This window comes from Bison bison, unplaced genomic scaffold, assembly GCF_000754665.1.
Source record: "Bison bison bison isolate TAMUID 2011002044 unplaced genomic scaffold, Bison_UMD1.0 scf7180017864307, whole genome shotgun sequence".
Lineage (NCBI taxonomy): Eukaryota > Metazoa > Chordata > Mammalia > Artiodactyla > Bovidae > Bison > Bison bison.
In genome coordinates, this window is record NW_011494879.1 from 6,524,627 (window position 1) to 6,539,915 (window position 15,289).

General features: G+C 46.3%; 1 pseudogene across 1 annotated transcript; it reads right to left on the minus strand.

Moving 5' to 3' along the window:
* Positions 1–12,926: 12,926 nt before the first annotated feature.
* LOC104997361 lies at positions 12,927–14,315 on the minus strand (annotated as a pseudogene). The gene has a single exon (XR_826321.1). The product of XR_826321.1 is annotated as an annexin A1 pseudogene (transcript).
* Between the last annotated feature and the right edge of the window lie 974 nt (positions 14,316–15,289).

Consider the following 15,289-nt stretch of genomic DNA (forward strand, 5'->3'; position numbering starts at 1 on the left):
CAACCCCGTTCTCAATAAACTCTACCACCACTTAAAAATCTTTCTGCCTTCTAAAGATGGTGGGTTTTCTCTTTGGAAGAGAAAAACTCTGATGTCCCTGAGCACTTATTCCTGCCCAGAACCTTCTCCTTTGGCTCCTGGATAAGCAAGCTGGGGGAAATGTCTGGCACAAGTAGAGACAAGCTTGCCTGACGTGAACAGGACCCAGCCATGTGCCAGCTTGGGGTCAGCTGTGCAGTCTTCCAGGCAGGAAGATGAATTCCCAGAGGGGATCAGAGTTTCAGGGGGAAAGCCTACGAGCATGGGTGGCCAGCTCCAGGAACTTCTCTCTGAACCCTGAGTCAGGGGGCCTGGATCTCTTTAGGTGAGCTTTGAGAGTCCCTCCAGATCCGGTATCAGTTCATGTGTTACCAACATGTATTGACCCTACTAAGTGCCAGGCACTGTGGTAAGGCCTTTCATGAATTCTCTCTGCTTTTTTTTTTTTTGTTCCCCTAACCAGGGAGCTGGGCTTGAATTTGGTGCATTGCTTTTTCCTTTGATTTTAAATAGGACGCAGCTCTAGCCGTCAAGAATAGGAGAGAAAGAAGGAACATAAAAGCTTCGTGGTGCTGAGGCTCCAGGCTCTGGGCGGCTTTCAGGGCTGTGCAGTGATGGGAAGGCAATCTGGGGCTGAGTGGCTGCCTGTTCCTGGGGCTGGGGGTGTCAGAGGCTTCTCCAGCGGAGGGTGCAGCCTGAACAAAGGGGGTTAAAAATAGCCTGTATGTGGGTGGGTGGAGGGAGCCATAGGTAGTTCAGTATTTTCTGGAGCTTAAAAAGCCACCAGGGGCCAGGTCGGGTGGGGCTGGGGAGATGGGCCAGATGGGGAAGGCGTGCAGTTCCGGTTATGGATGGAGGCTGGACAACATTTTTAGTGCCACCGGTGGAGTCAGGGTGTAATTTTTCATCCATCCAGGACACTTTTGAGAGTGAACAGGTGCTAAAAATCCCTTACAGGTGTGAACTGCTCTAGACAAGAGTGAACTGTGGCCGCCCCAGGCACAGTGTCATAGAGAGCCCTGCAGAGTTTGAAGTGGGAGTGTGACGTCATCAGATTTGTACTTTGCAAAGGTTGCTGGCTGTAGCATGCAAGATAGGTTGAGCGTATTTTTATTTGGAAAGGTAAAAACATGGTCAGCTTGAAGAATTTCTGACGGTGCAAAAAGCTTATGGGGACAGCTCTCCCCTGGCCTTTATCCCTGAGTTCTCCTCTCAGAAGCAATCAGTGGCCCTTTTCGGTTTATTCCAGACAGAATCTGAGTATGTACCTGACTGTATTTCCTCTTTTAGCTCTGCGGTAGCACGTGAGGCACCACTGCTCTACTTCTTGCGTTTTATTTCTACGCCTTGTGAGTTGTCCTGCATTAGGACATATAGCACTGCTGGGGTCTTTCTGTCAGCTGTAACGTGTTCCATGGGCCCGGCGTGTTATATTCTAGACTTCCCCTATGAGTGGAAAGGCTGCAGTTGTTTCCAACGTCCTGCTATTACAAACAAGACTGCAGTTAATATGCTCATACATAGGAGATGTGCACGGAGAATGAATTCCCTGAAGTGGGATTGCGAAGTCAAAGGCCATTTACATTTACGCTTTTGATAAATATTTTGCCAAATTGTCCTCCGTCAGAGGGGAATCATTCTACACACAAAGTCCTGTGTGTGAGGACACTGATCCCAGCAGGAATGCACTGAGTCTCAGATGACTGGGTGAGGTGGGTTATCCAGTTGGAGCAAGGACAGTGACGAGGTGAATTTTGCAGCAGTCCTGGAGAGAGACGTGAGGGTCTGATAGAAGGCAGTCATGGTGGAGTGATGAGGAAGCAAAGATTTGGAGAAATACATGAAGCCAGCCAAGGTGACAGGTGACAGAGCTGTTTTGGGTTTTTTTTTTACTGCATCGGGTCTTCATTGCTGCACTAGGGCTTTCTCTAGTTGCAGGAAGCAGGGGCTACTGTTTGTCGCAATGTGAGGGCTTCTCTCCGCAGTGGCTCCTCTTGCAGTGGAGCACAGGGTCTAGGCACACAGGCTTCAGTAATTGCGGCCCTCAGGCTCAAGAGCTCGGGCTTAGTAATTGTGGCACATGGGCTTTAGTTGCTCTGCAGCCTGTGGGATTTTCCCAGACCAGGGACCAAACCGGTATCCCTTGCATTGCAAGGTGGCTTCTTAACCACTGGACCACTGGGAAAGCCCCAGAGAAGTGGGGTTTTATGTGTGTGTGTGTGTGGAGCGGGGGGATGACTTTCACTTCTCTATCTTGGGAGGCCAAGGGAGAAGGTCAGCTTGTTTACTAGGGTGGTGGACGCCGTCTCTTGAGATGGTGAGGGAGGTGAAGGTCGAGACATCAGAAGGAAGGCAGACAAGTGGGCCTGAGGCTAGGGAAGGAGCCCTGGATGAAGCCCCAGTAGACATGGGAGGGGAGGCCTGTGCTCCACGGGGCAGCCTGGACCAGGGCCCCTGGGGAGGCATCAGCATCAGAAGGAAGAGGCTAGGTGAGGGCCTGGGCTGCAAACTGCCGGAGGACCTCCACCCCAGGCACCGGACAGGCCCCCGTGAGACGTGCCGCCTGGGTCCCCTCGCCTCACCCCATCCCGGCCCTGGCAGAGGAGCCTGGGGACCAGCCATCTTTAGGAGGCAGGCTGTGGGGCAGGGAAGGGGGAAAGGAGCAGAGAGGTGCAAGGAATTTTCCGGAAGCCATAGAGACCAACGCCCAAGTCTGTGGGCGACAGGTCTGACAAGGGAAGGACTAGAAAGTGCCCATTAGAGAGAACGATTAGGAGGTCACGGGCGCCCTTAGCAGAGCCGTTTCAATAAAAGGACAGAGGCTGGGAGTCTATGGAACAATAATAGAAAGTCAGGGTGTTTACTCATTGGTTGTAACCTAGCAACAGCGTGTTCTTAAACGGGGTAAATGTTCTAGAAAGTGAGACCGAATTACCCAAGAACACGGTGTTCTAGAGTGTCTGCCTGGGTTTGGCAGCCAATTTCCTACTTACTTAGAGGTGCTCAGGAGATGGGTAAAAATTACCCCAACTTTCCTCTAAATTTCCAGGTAGCAGATGACAGGCATTTATTATGCTAACAGAACTTAAGTGCTGTTAAGTTCAGGGTCAGCTCCCTGAATGCAAAGTGAACCTGACAGGGGGCAGGATAAGAGTGGGGATCCAGCAAGGAGCTGGAGCTGTCCTCGGCCACCTCCTTGGGAGTCAAACATCACAAAGTGCCTTTAGTACCTCACCATGGGCTCACAAGCTCCCCTGAGACACCGGCGCTGCCCTCCTTTCCCTCCCTCCATGGATCCACCCGCATCAGTGGTGAGCACCCGGGGACACATTTTTCCCCAGGAAAAGCCACCTTCTGACCAACCGGCTCGATTTTACCATTTTGACCACGGTCAATTTTTTTTTTTCTTATAAAGTTAGAAATAGTTATTTTGAACTCTTAAAAGCACAAAGTGCAAAGGATAGTAACTCTTGCATTCCTGACACCCCAAAGGATCAGATATTTAACTTCAGACATTTTCATTTGCTTGTTTTCTTTTTTTTTAAATTTTATTCTTTTAAAAAACATTTATTATTTATTTGGCTGTGTTGGGTCCTAGTTGTGTCCTGCAGGATCTTTCGCTGTGGTTCACAGACTCTCTACTTGTGGCCCACGGCTTCAACAAAAGTTGCAGTACACGGGGTTAGTTGCTCCAAGGCAGGTGGGATCTTAGTTTCCCAACTGGGGATCGAACCCACATCCGCTGCATTGCAAGGTGGATTCTTAACCCCCGGACCACCAGGGAAGTCCCTCATTTGCTTGTTTTATTGAAATAAAACACTGCAGGTAACATTTGAAGCCCCTTGTTCCCCTTCCCCGTGCTGTCCCTTTCAGCTCCCCTGAGAGGTGACTGTTGTCACAGATTTAGACGCATTGGTGCCGTGACTTCATAATTTATCCTGCGTGCTTCCCGGAGCAACAGGCAGCACCACAGAATGTGTTTAGAAATTCTACGATTCTACTGTTGACAATGTTTTGAACTTGCTTTTCTGCTCAACCTTCTGTACTTTTGAGATCTGTAAAAGCAGACGCACATGGTCCTGGTTGTATTTTATTTTACCTGGTGGAGTAAATATGTTAACTGATTGGGTGTCTCAGTTTCTGCTCTTAGGAATCTCTGCCCTGATTTCGTGCCTGAAGGGGACAGGGAGGGAAACAGACTATATACCGGAATATGTCACTGAATATGTACCTATTAACTCTCCTCCATCTTTCTACTTTTTCACTGTCCTGATTTTTTTTTTAAGATTTTTGTTTCTAGAGTGGTTTTAGGTTCAAAGCAAAACTGAGAGGAAGGCACACAGATCTCTTTTATACCCCCTGCCCTCACACGTGCACATCTCCCCGCATTATCACAACCCACAGCAGAAGGTACATGTGTTACAAATGATGAGCATACAGTAACATACATCATCACCCACAGTCCATAGTTGTAGTTTATTCTTGATGTTATGGGTTCTATGAATTTCAGCATTGTATAATGACATGTATCCAACATGTTAGCATCACACAGCATGGATTTTACTACCCTAAAAATGCCCTGTGCTCCTCCTATTCATCCTTCCCTCCCCCAACCCCTGGCAACCACTTATCTTTTTACTGTCTCCATAGTTTTGCCTTTTTCAGGATGCTTTATATGTAGTTGGGATCATACAATACATGGCCTTTTCAGAGTGGCTTCTCTCACTTAGTAACATGCGTTTAACTTTCCTCCGGGTCTATTTACGGCTTGACAGCTTCTTTCTTTTTCGTACTGAATAGTGTTCCATTGCCTGGATGTAGCCCAGCTTGACCGCTAACGCACTGAAGGGTATCAGTTGCTTTCAACTTTTGGCGATTATGAGTAGAGCTGCTATAAACATCCGTGTGCAGGTTTTAGTATGGAGATGTTTCCAACTCATTTGGGTAAATACCAAGGATCGTGATGGCTGGATTATATGATAAGAATATATTTAGTTTGTAAGAAATTGCCAAACTGTCATCCAATGCTCTGATTTTTAAACATATCCACTTTTCCTGTGGTTTATATTGTGGAAAGTTATCTCAGATTGTTTTTGGAAGGAGGCAAGGAAGAAACTGTAGAAGGAAATGGCCACCCACTCCAGTAATCTTGCCTGGAAAATTCCATGGATGGAGGAGCCTGACAGGTACAGTCTATGGGGTTGCAAAGAGTTGGACACAACTGAGCGACTTCATTACCACTTTCACTTTCAAGGAAGAAACACAAGCAGGCAAGCAGCTAAACACACGAGTAGTTCCTGTAGTTCCTGTCCGGGCTTGACAGGTGGGGACTCAGTCAGACTGCAGAGAGTCGGGAACTAAAGAGAAGGTGAGTGTGCATCACAGACAGAAACTGGCTCCCGTGAGCGGTCTCCTAGAGGGTGTCCACCTGTGCCCTGAGGATACAGAGAAGCAAGCATGCTCTGAGTTACCTGCTATAGACAGGAGTGTTCCATCCATCATCCATCTCAAGGCAGAGAATGGACTGTGGACACAGCAAGGGGAAGAAGAGGGTGGGATGAATTAAGATAGTAGCGTAGATGGGTATATATTACAATGTGTGAAGCAGAGAGCTCGTGGGAAGTTGCTATATGGCACAAAAAGCACAGCCTGGTGCTCTCTGATGACCCAGAGGGGTGGGATGGGGGGATAGGAGGGAGGTTCAGGAGGGAGGCAATACCTGGACCCTTAGGGCTGGTTCACCTTGTATGGCAGAAACCAACACAGCATTGTAAAACATTTAACCTCCAGTGAAAAAACATTTAAAAAATACGAAAAGAAAAAAAGAGAAAATGATGCATTGAAATTATGGCAGAATAGAAATATTCAGCCTGCTTTAATAGAAAACAAAACAAAACAAAATGATCTTTTCTGTGCTAGAAGGGTGGTATGTAATTATCCCATGCCTTATAACATAATCAGGAAGTTAAGTTCTCTCTGTCTTGGAAGGAAGAGGAGCCAATATTTCAGTTGCTGAGGTCTTAAAAGACAGTGAAAAAGCAAGATTTTCTTAAAGGGGGTGGGTGGCAGCGGTGGTGTGGTAAGGCTGGTGTGGAGGAGTGAAGGAGGTTGAGAGAGGCCTGGTGGTCAGAACTGGTGGCCAGAAATGTTGGAGATGGACTCTCGGAGCCTGATGCTGGTCTCAGGAAGTTGCCTAGGAATGGAGAGGCAGTGAATGGGCAGTGGCCTGCCCAGTGCAGGCCCGGGTGAGGGGCCTTGTGTCTGGCCAGGTGCCTCTGCTGCCCCAGCCCCTCTACCTGGTCTTCAAGCCTTGTCCCCCAGAGCTGCTCTAGGGGCGTGAAGCCAGGCTGGATCCATCTGATTACCTCGTCGGCCACTAACAAGGCCCGAGGCAGCCTGCCTTTGCCAGGGCGCATGCATACATGCTAAACTGAGCAAGCCCAGGCACCCTGATCTAGGGCACCGCCATTCCCTCCCACCACCCACGACATGTCCAAGCCCAGTGCTCTGCTGTTGGGCCTAGTTCATCCTCATGTGGACAAACAGAGGCCTCAGCGGGCTCACCCTCTTGCTCAACTGGGGTCACGCCATCAATGGTGTGCGCCTGGGACGTGAGCTAAGGCTTCTGATGGCCAGGGAAGTGTAAGCACCAGAGGCCAAGCGCAACTTCATGGTCGTTTCTTAGGATGCTCTGGCCTTTCCTTTAGCTTTGTGTTCGTCCATGCTCTGAATGAAGCCGAATCTGGAGAACCAACACAAGACATCTGCAATTCTGCTTTAAGCAAGGAGCTAAAAGCTACTTTTATTAAGTTCTGTGAAGATGTTTGAAATTGTAAGATTAATTAAAATATCGGGGGTCACTGTGAGCGAGCTGTCGCTTTAGGTACATTATAGCCCTTACTGATTTAATCCTCAAAATTGCTTTATGAGACAGGTGTGGAGAGAGGACCGAAGTGTTGTGGGTTCCTTCCTTAAAGAGCGATGCCTCCGGACACGTGGCTGTGGCTCAGGATGCCAGGAAATGGTGTTCCTTTTGCACAGCGGTGACTATTTCCAAGTAGAGTCTTTCTCAGAAGGTGGAGACAATTGGCATGTTCTGCACGCAGTCAGGGAGCGTTTCTGACCCCGCTGGGAGAATTTCCTCCCGCTGTATTAGTCTCTTGTTTGGGACTTTAGGGAAACAGTGTAAGACATAACCATGGAAACTAACAGGCAATTAACTCCAGCCCCACTTGCTGATCTGGGTTAGAATTGCCCTGCTGGAAGCTCTTTTTGCACTTTCCTATTAGAGCCTGAGCGAGGCGGAAGTCGTTGCACAGGGTCTGTGCCCAGGCCCTGGCCAGTAAGCAAGTTCAGTGGGAGAAACAATTGCTCTGGTCAGGAGCCCTGGGCACCAGTCCCAGCCCCACTGTCTGACCTGTGTGATCTTGGGAAATTCACCCTCCACCAGTCCATCTGAGCTCCACCGTGGAAGTGGGATGACAATTAATGGCTGCCCTGGATTCTCATGAGAATCATGAGTTAAAGTTTGTGCAGCATATTTTGTAAATAATGTGTAAATGTCAGGAGTCATTGCCCTTACTTTTTAAAACAAGATTCTTTTTTTGACACTAACCATTTTTAAGGCCTTTATTGAGTTTGTTACAACATTGCTTCGGTTTTATGTTTTGCTTTTTTGACCGAGAGGCTCGTGGGATCTTAGCTTCCTGACCAGATATCGAACCTGCGTCCCCTGACATTGCAAGGCAGATTCTTAAGCACTGGACCGCCTGGGACGTCTCACCATTATAATCATTTTAGAAGTATGGCTCAGGAGCATTGCACGCATGCCAGGTCACTTTAGTCATGTACGACTCTTTGTGACCCCGTCATGGACTGTAGCCCACCAGGCTCCTCTGTCCGTGGGTTCTCCAGGCAAGAATACTGGAGTGGGTTGCCATTTCCTTCTCCAGGGGATCTTGACCCAAGGATTGAACCCTGGTCTCTTACATCTCCTGCATTGGCGAGTGTGCTCTTTACCACTAGCACCACTTGGGAAGCCCTAAGGAGCGTTGAAAGAAAGTGAAAGTCGCTCAGTCGTCTTTGTTAGTTCCATATTCCTAACTTTCCCTCCTTTCCTTCCTTTTTAAGCCTGAATAATTTTCCATGGTATGTACATACCACGTTTTGTTTGTCCATTCATCCGTCAATGGACACTGTGATTGCCTTTTCCTTTTGGCTGCTGCTGTCAACAACGTTGCTATGGATGTGGCTGTACAAATATCTTTTCAAGTCCTGGATTTCAAATCTTTGGAGTTTAATCTCATTTGCTGAATCAGTTGGTGATTCTATGATTAACTTTTTGAGGGATCGCTATACCACTTTTCATAGCAGCTGCCCCATTTTACATTTCTGTCAGCAGGGGTTCAATTTATCCACAACCTCCTCAACTTTTGTTATTTTCTGGCTTTCCCCTCTTCATAATAGCCATCGTAATAAGTGTGAAGTGGTCCCTCCTTGTGGTTTAATTCACATTTCCTTGATGACTAATAGTTTGGAGCCTCTTCTCATGCGCTTATTGGCCATTTGTGTATCTTCTATGGAGAAATGTCTTTGCCCGAGCTCTTTGCCCTTCTTCTTCCTCAAAAAATGTTTTCTTATTCTTACAGGTGCTTTTTACCAGCTCTTCCTCTATCTTAAGTCTGTTTATTATTATGCACTTTAACTTTTTGTCCTCCTCTTTCGATCATTTTCCTTTGGGGGTACATGATGCTTATTTGACCATTTTTTACTTCAGGATGGTTGTCCTTCTCAGGGCTTCCCTAATAGCTCAGTTGGTAAAGGATCCGCCTGCAATGCCGGAGACCTGGGCTCAATCCCTGGGTTGGGAAGATCCCCTGGAGAAGGGAATGGCTACCCACTGCAGTTTTCTTGCCTGGAGAATTCCATGGACTGTATAGTCCTTCTCAGGAGTTTGGCTTCTGTGGCCTGTGAGTTCAGGACCCCATAGCAATGTCAAGGCCAAGTCTGCGCCAATCACACAGTCTAAGGGCAGGGGAGGGTTAGAACTGGGGGTCAGGGTTTGCCCCCTCAAAGTTGCCATGTTGACATAAGAATTGTTTTGAGCTGACAGCATTTGAGTTCCTGAAATTCCTTATCTGCCTGAAAGAACTTGATTGTCATAAATCCCTTCCCAAGAGCAACTGGAATTTTTTTTCTTAGAGACTACCCCCAGCCAGACGTTGCAAACCATCATATATCCATCTAATCCCCTGCAGGCCCATTTATCTTTCTGAAAAGTTATTTCCTTCTCCCAACATGTCCTTTTGCCCCATCTCTTTCCCCAGCTAAGTTAGATAAATAGACCCCAAAATTCTAACCCCACTTTGAATTACTGACTTCCGGGTACTCCCATGTGTATGCGTGATATTAACACACAAGGTAATACCCTTCCATTGATTTTCCTCTTTGTCAATCTGCCCGGTTCAAAGGCCCAGCCAGAGCACCTAGGAGCAGAGAGGGAGACGGAATTCTCCCTCTCCTACAGAGCCCGGGGTGTCGAGGTCCAGGTCCCATGAGCTTCTCTCCCTGATGCCCTGGTCAGGGTTACATCTCTGACTCTCAGCAGCTTTGGGAAGAGCCTGTCTCCCCAGATTCCTGAGTTGGGTGTGCTTGGGGGTGATGCCTGAGGCTGGGGATCTGTCCTCTCCTGATTTTCTCCTGTCTTCACCCCAACAGAGGTCATGCAGGGTTCTGCTTCTTTCTCAGAGACCAGGAGCAGGGCCTAGCCTGATGGGCCCTCAGTGATTATTCCAAGGGTCACGAAACGGTGGCCAGAGCAGAAGGTAAATGTGCCTCAACCACTGTACCAGGTGCAACCAAGTACCTCTCATTGCCAGCTCTGGGGACGTCCAGCACCCCAGTGCTAGCCCCTCTCCCACCAGTAAGACAGAAAATCTGCCCCATACCAGGCCTGGACAACATCTGCTGCCTACCCTCTGCTACTTCTCTGTCTTCATTAACTTTATTTTTTATCTTTTAATATTTATTTGGCTGCACTAGGCCTTCGTTTTGGCCGGTGAGATCTTTTAGGTACGGCATGCAAACTCGTAGTTGCAGCATGAGGGATCTAGTTCCTGGACCAGGGATCCAGCCTGGGGGCCCCTGTATCGGGAATGTGGAATCTTAGCCACTGGACCACCAGGGAAGTCCCTGTCTTCATTAACTTTATTTTTCCAGGGGTCTCCAGCCCACACAATTGCTTGATTGTTCTTATAGAAATTTCCAGAAAGACTATCAGCTTTTCGATGGAAAACATCAGGAGCCAGCTTGTGCCTTAAAATCCTTTGAATTCTTTGCCCCAGAATCCTCATCTCGTTTCTACCACCTCTGGACTGTTGAGTCATGGTCCCCGCCTTATCCCAATCAAGGTTTCCCCATTCGGAAGACTCGCTTTAAATCAGCTTCCAGTGCTCTGTAAGGTTTGATAATGTCCTCCCACCTCTTGAGACACTGCCAACCATTGGAGGGTGATGTTCCCTTTGCTGTAGTGGTCAGAAAACTCATGGGCATCTTCGCAGCATGTTTTGTGTGGAGGATGTTTGACAGGCAGCTCTGACGTTGGGCATCACTTAAGTTGATCTTTGATTTTCTAGATCTTTTTATCTCACTGTTCTTGTTGTTTGTTCCTCTGATCTTTCTCTAGCTTTGTAGTTTCTCCAGGTAATTGTAGGGCAGGGAGTGCCAGGCAGTGACAGTTTGCCCTCCTGACACGACTTTCCTTCCTGCATCAAATCGCTTGCGTCAAAGGGAATTCATGTTGTTACTGGTAGATTTGTCCAGGACAGTGTCCAGTGTCTGACGTTGTACCCTGACAGTTTCTGGGCTTTTTAAATCAAACCCCCCACTTCTGTCTGACCCTGAAATCTAACTGATCCTGATTTGAATTTCAGTTTCAATCTGGGGGGAAATTTGTGAAATCACGTGACTAAAACATGATGATGAGCCAATAATGGATTAATAATGCCAGTTTATGGATGTGAGAGTTGGACTATAAAGAAAACTGAGTGCTTAAGAATTGATGCTTTTGAACTGTGGTGTTGGAGAAGACTCTTGAGAGTCCCTTGGACTGCAAGGAAATCCAACCAGTCCATCTTAAAGGAGATCAGTCCTGAATATTCATTGGAAGGACTGATGCTGAAGCTGAAACTCCAATACTTTGGCCACCTGATTCGAAGAGTTGACTCATTGGATAAGACTCTGATGCTGGGAAAGATTGAAGGCAGGAGGAGAAGGGGATGACAGAGGATCAGATGGTTGGATGGCATCACTGACTCAGTGGACTTGAGTTTGGCTAAACTCCAGGTGTTGGAGATGGACAGGGAGGCCTGGCGTGCTGCAGTCCACGGGGTTGCAAAGAGTCGGACATGACTGAGCGACTGAACTGAACTAATGCCAGCTTAATTATTCCTGCTCTTTGTGACTATTTTAAAAATATGAAGTCTGTAGGCAGTGAATAATTATATACTGGTAGATGTTTCAGAGGTTTAAAAGTGTCTTATTTTCTAATTTTAGGTATCTGGTTAGTGTAATGGGCATTTTTATTCCTATGCAGTCAGAGAGTCAAGTATTTACAAAAATTAAATATGGTATTGAAGTCATGGCTGCTTCAGCTTATAGTTACTGACTACGATAGCACCAGATCTTCCCTTATAGCTCAGTTGGTAAAGAATCTGCCTGCAATGCAGGAGATCAGGGTTCAATCCCTGGGTCAGGAAGATCCCCTGGAGCAAGAAATGGCAACCCACTCCAGTATTCTTGCCTGGAGAATCCCGTGGACAGAGGAGTCTGGCGGGCTACAGTTTGTGGGGTCACAAGAGTCGGACACGACTTAGTGACTAACCCACCACCACGTGACAGCACTGGCAATTCCACGCCTACTTGGGCTCAGTCTTAGCTCACTTGCACCCGACACTGGAGAAAAGACAACGGGTGAAAAGGTCACACTCGGTATTTGAAGCCAGGCAGACCCAAGCTCACGTCCTGGCTGTGTCCCCCAGTAGGTTTGATGCAAATCAAGGGTGTGACCTTCCTGATCCCAGGTTTCCTCGAGTGTGACGAAATTATTTGTATCTCAGGGTTTTCAGCAAGAACTTTGCTATTATTGTTTGGCTATTGCTGCTTTGGGAGACGAGATGATTCACTGGAGAGTGGGGACAAATATTAACACTTCCATTTATATTTACTTTTCCGAACATTCTATTTTCAGTTTACTTGTTACAGTGTGCATAATGCGGTGCATGCGTGCTAAGTCTCTTCAGTCCTGCCCAACTCTTTGTGACTCTATGTACTGTAGCCCCCCAGGTTCCTCTGTCCATGGGGATTCTCCAGGCAAGAATACTGGAGTGGGTTGCCATGTCCTCCTCCACGGGATCTTCCCAACCCTGGGAATCTTTCTGACCCAGGGATCAAACCCGACTCTTTTATGTCTCCTGCATTGGCAGGTGGATTCTTTACCACTCATGCCAGCGGGGAAGCTCTGCATAATGTTGTAGTTTAGTCTTCACTACTTACCAGTTTATACAAGATAAATGTGCATTTATTGAGGATGCATACTCTAAATATTTTACTGATGGACCACACACATTATGGGCAATCACTGCTCTGGACTGTCTGATCCCTCTGGTCATCCTATTTTGAGTTGCAAATTAATTCTCAGAAATCCTTTCTTATTATCCAATCAGCCTTTCAAGGGCATGGGTGTCAGCAGTTGGGCAATCAGGAGGTGGAGCTTCTGGGTCTGAGGAGGTGAAAGCTGGTCCACTTTCCCACACAAATGCATAGCTCTACTGACCAGCCTGACTCCCTCAGCGAGATTTCCAATGTTATTTCATTTTTTTTTTTTTTTGTCCTGTAAAATCATTTTATTTTCTGCAAGGTAAATATTTTTCTTGGGCATTGTTACTAGAACAACCTCTTTGTAGGGTTTTATAGTTTGGAATAACTATATTTAAAAAAAATTTTTGTATCTATAAAGAGTTGTAATACAAAAAATGATTTATAGGCTATTTTTCAGGAAGAAGTTACTAGACTATATTTCTATTGAAGAAACTTTACTATTTAAATCTATGATATGGAATGAAAAGATGATTAAAAAGTCTTCTGATCAAAAAGCTTGAGATCATCAAAGGAATGTTTAGTCTCTTCCACAGAGAGCCACCAGGATTTTTTCATAATCTCCTTTGGTTTCATCCAGGATGGCTTGACAGAGAGAGATGCCATACAACTTCTGATAGCATGCTTTGATGTCATTCATGTCAATTTCAGAGCGGGAAACCATAATCCTGATCAGTGTCTTATGACGAGTTCCAACACCCTTCATGGCCTGATGGAGCTTCTCAGCAAAGAACATTGGCTGGTTTGTAGCACACTTCACAATAACTATGAGGCATTTCTCGATGTCACCTTTCAACTCCAGGTCCAGAACTTTGTTCATGTCATGCTTACTATACTTGGAATATTTCTGAAACACTCTGCGAAGATGGGGATAGCTCCTGGTGGTAAGAATGGTAGAGAACACATTCACATCTGTCCCTTTTCTTCCTTCTCCTGCTTCATATAAGGCCCTGGCATCTGAATCAGCCAAGTCGTCATATACAGCAAGCTCCTCAGATCGGTCACCCTTAGCAAAAGAAAGCAAAGCCTTCTCATAATCTCCAGATGTGTCTGAGGCAATGTCTTTAGCCAGATCTCTCTTCAGTTCTTCTCTAAAGACTCTGTTAATTTCTCTGATTTCTCTGTTAGTTCTTGATGCCAGAATTTCATTCAGAGTGTCTTCATCAGTCCCAAGGCCCTTCATGGCAGCACGGAGCTCTTCGGCATCAAACTGGGCTGGAGTTTTCAATAGAGCCAAAACAACTTCCTCAAGGAGGGCTTTCTTCAGAACTTCATCCAGGGGCTTTCCTTTCTCCTGCAGATAGGCCGCTTTGATCTGCTGACGCTGTGCATTGTTTCTCTTAGTCAGAATTTCAATGATGGTTGCTTCATCCACACCTTTAACTGTGATTGCTTTGTGCAAGGCCTCAACATCCGAGGATGGATTGAACGTAGGATAGGGGCTCACTGCTGACCGAGGACCACCTTTGGATCCTTTCACCGTTTTAATGTATTCCTGCTCTTCATTTTCAATAAACCAGGCCTGCTTGAGGAATTCAGATACCATTGCCATTTTTGAAGGATCTTTTTGTTTTTTTCACCTCCGCACAAAGAACTAAAGAGAGATTCTTCTCTGAACGGTTTGTGCTCTCCAATGTTATTTCAGGTCTCTGGTTCTAGTTCTGGAAGCACTTAGACCTAAGTTAGCCACTTCTTGATCCTTTCCCTATAATTAATAGGGAAAGAAGATAAAACATTCAGTTTGAATGTAGAAAGTTTGAAAAATACATTTAGAAAATTTGAAGTAACATATATATCAAGATACAGAAAGCTGCATCCAGTGAATAGATGGTATTATATTCTTTTAGCCTTTTAAAAAAAGCTTTATACTATGGGAAACTTCTAAAATGTACAGAAGTGGAAAGAATAGCTTAACAAGCTCTCATGCGCATATCACCAGCTTCAATGACTTATCTACTCATGGCCAATCCTGTTTCATCCATCCCCACCCACTCCCCTATATTGGATTATTAAAAAAATTTTTTTAAGTCTTTTGGCCACATCTCTGGAATATATGGGGAAACAATGGAAATAGTGACAGACTCTATTTTGGGGGGCTCCAAAATCATTGCAGATGGTGACTGCAGCCATGAAATTAAAAGATGCTTGCTCCTTGAAAGAAAAGTTACGACCAACCTATACAGCATATTAAAAAGCAGAGACATTACTTTGGCAACAAAGGTCTGCCTAGTCAAAGCTATTGTTTTTCCAGTAGTCATGTATGGGTGTGAGAGTTGGACTATAAAGAAAGCTGAGCAACGAAGAATTGATGCTTTTGAACTGTGGTGTTGGAGAAGACTCTTTTGAGAGTCCCTTGGACAGCAAGGAGATCCAAGCAGTCCATCCTAAAGGAAATCAGTCCTGAATATTCATTGGAAGAACTGATGCTGAAGCTGAAACTCCAATCTTTTGGCCACCTGATTCAAAGAACTGATTCCCTGGTGGCTCAGATGGTAAAGCATCTGCCTGCAATGCAGGAGTCCCGGGTTCAATTCCTGGGTTGGGAAGATCCCCTGGAGAAGGAAATGGTGACCCACTCCAGTACTCTTGCCTGGAA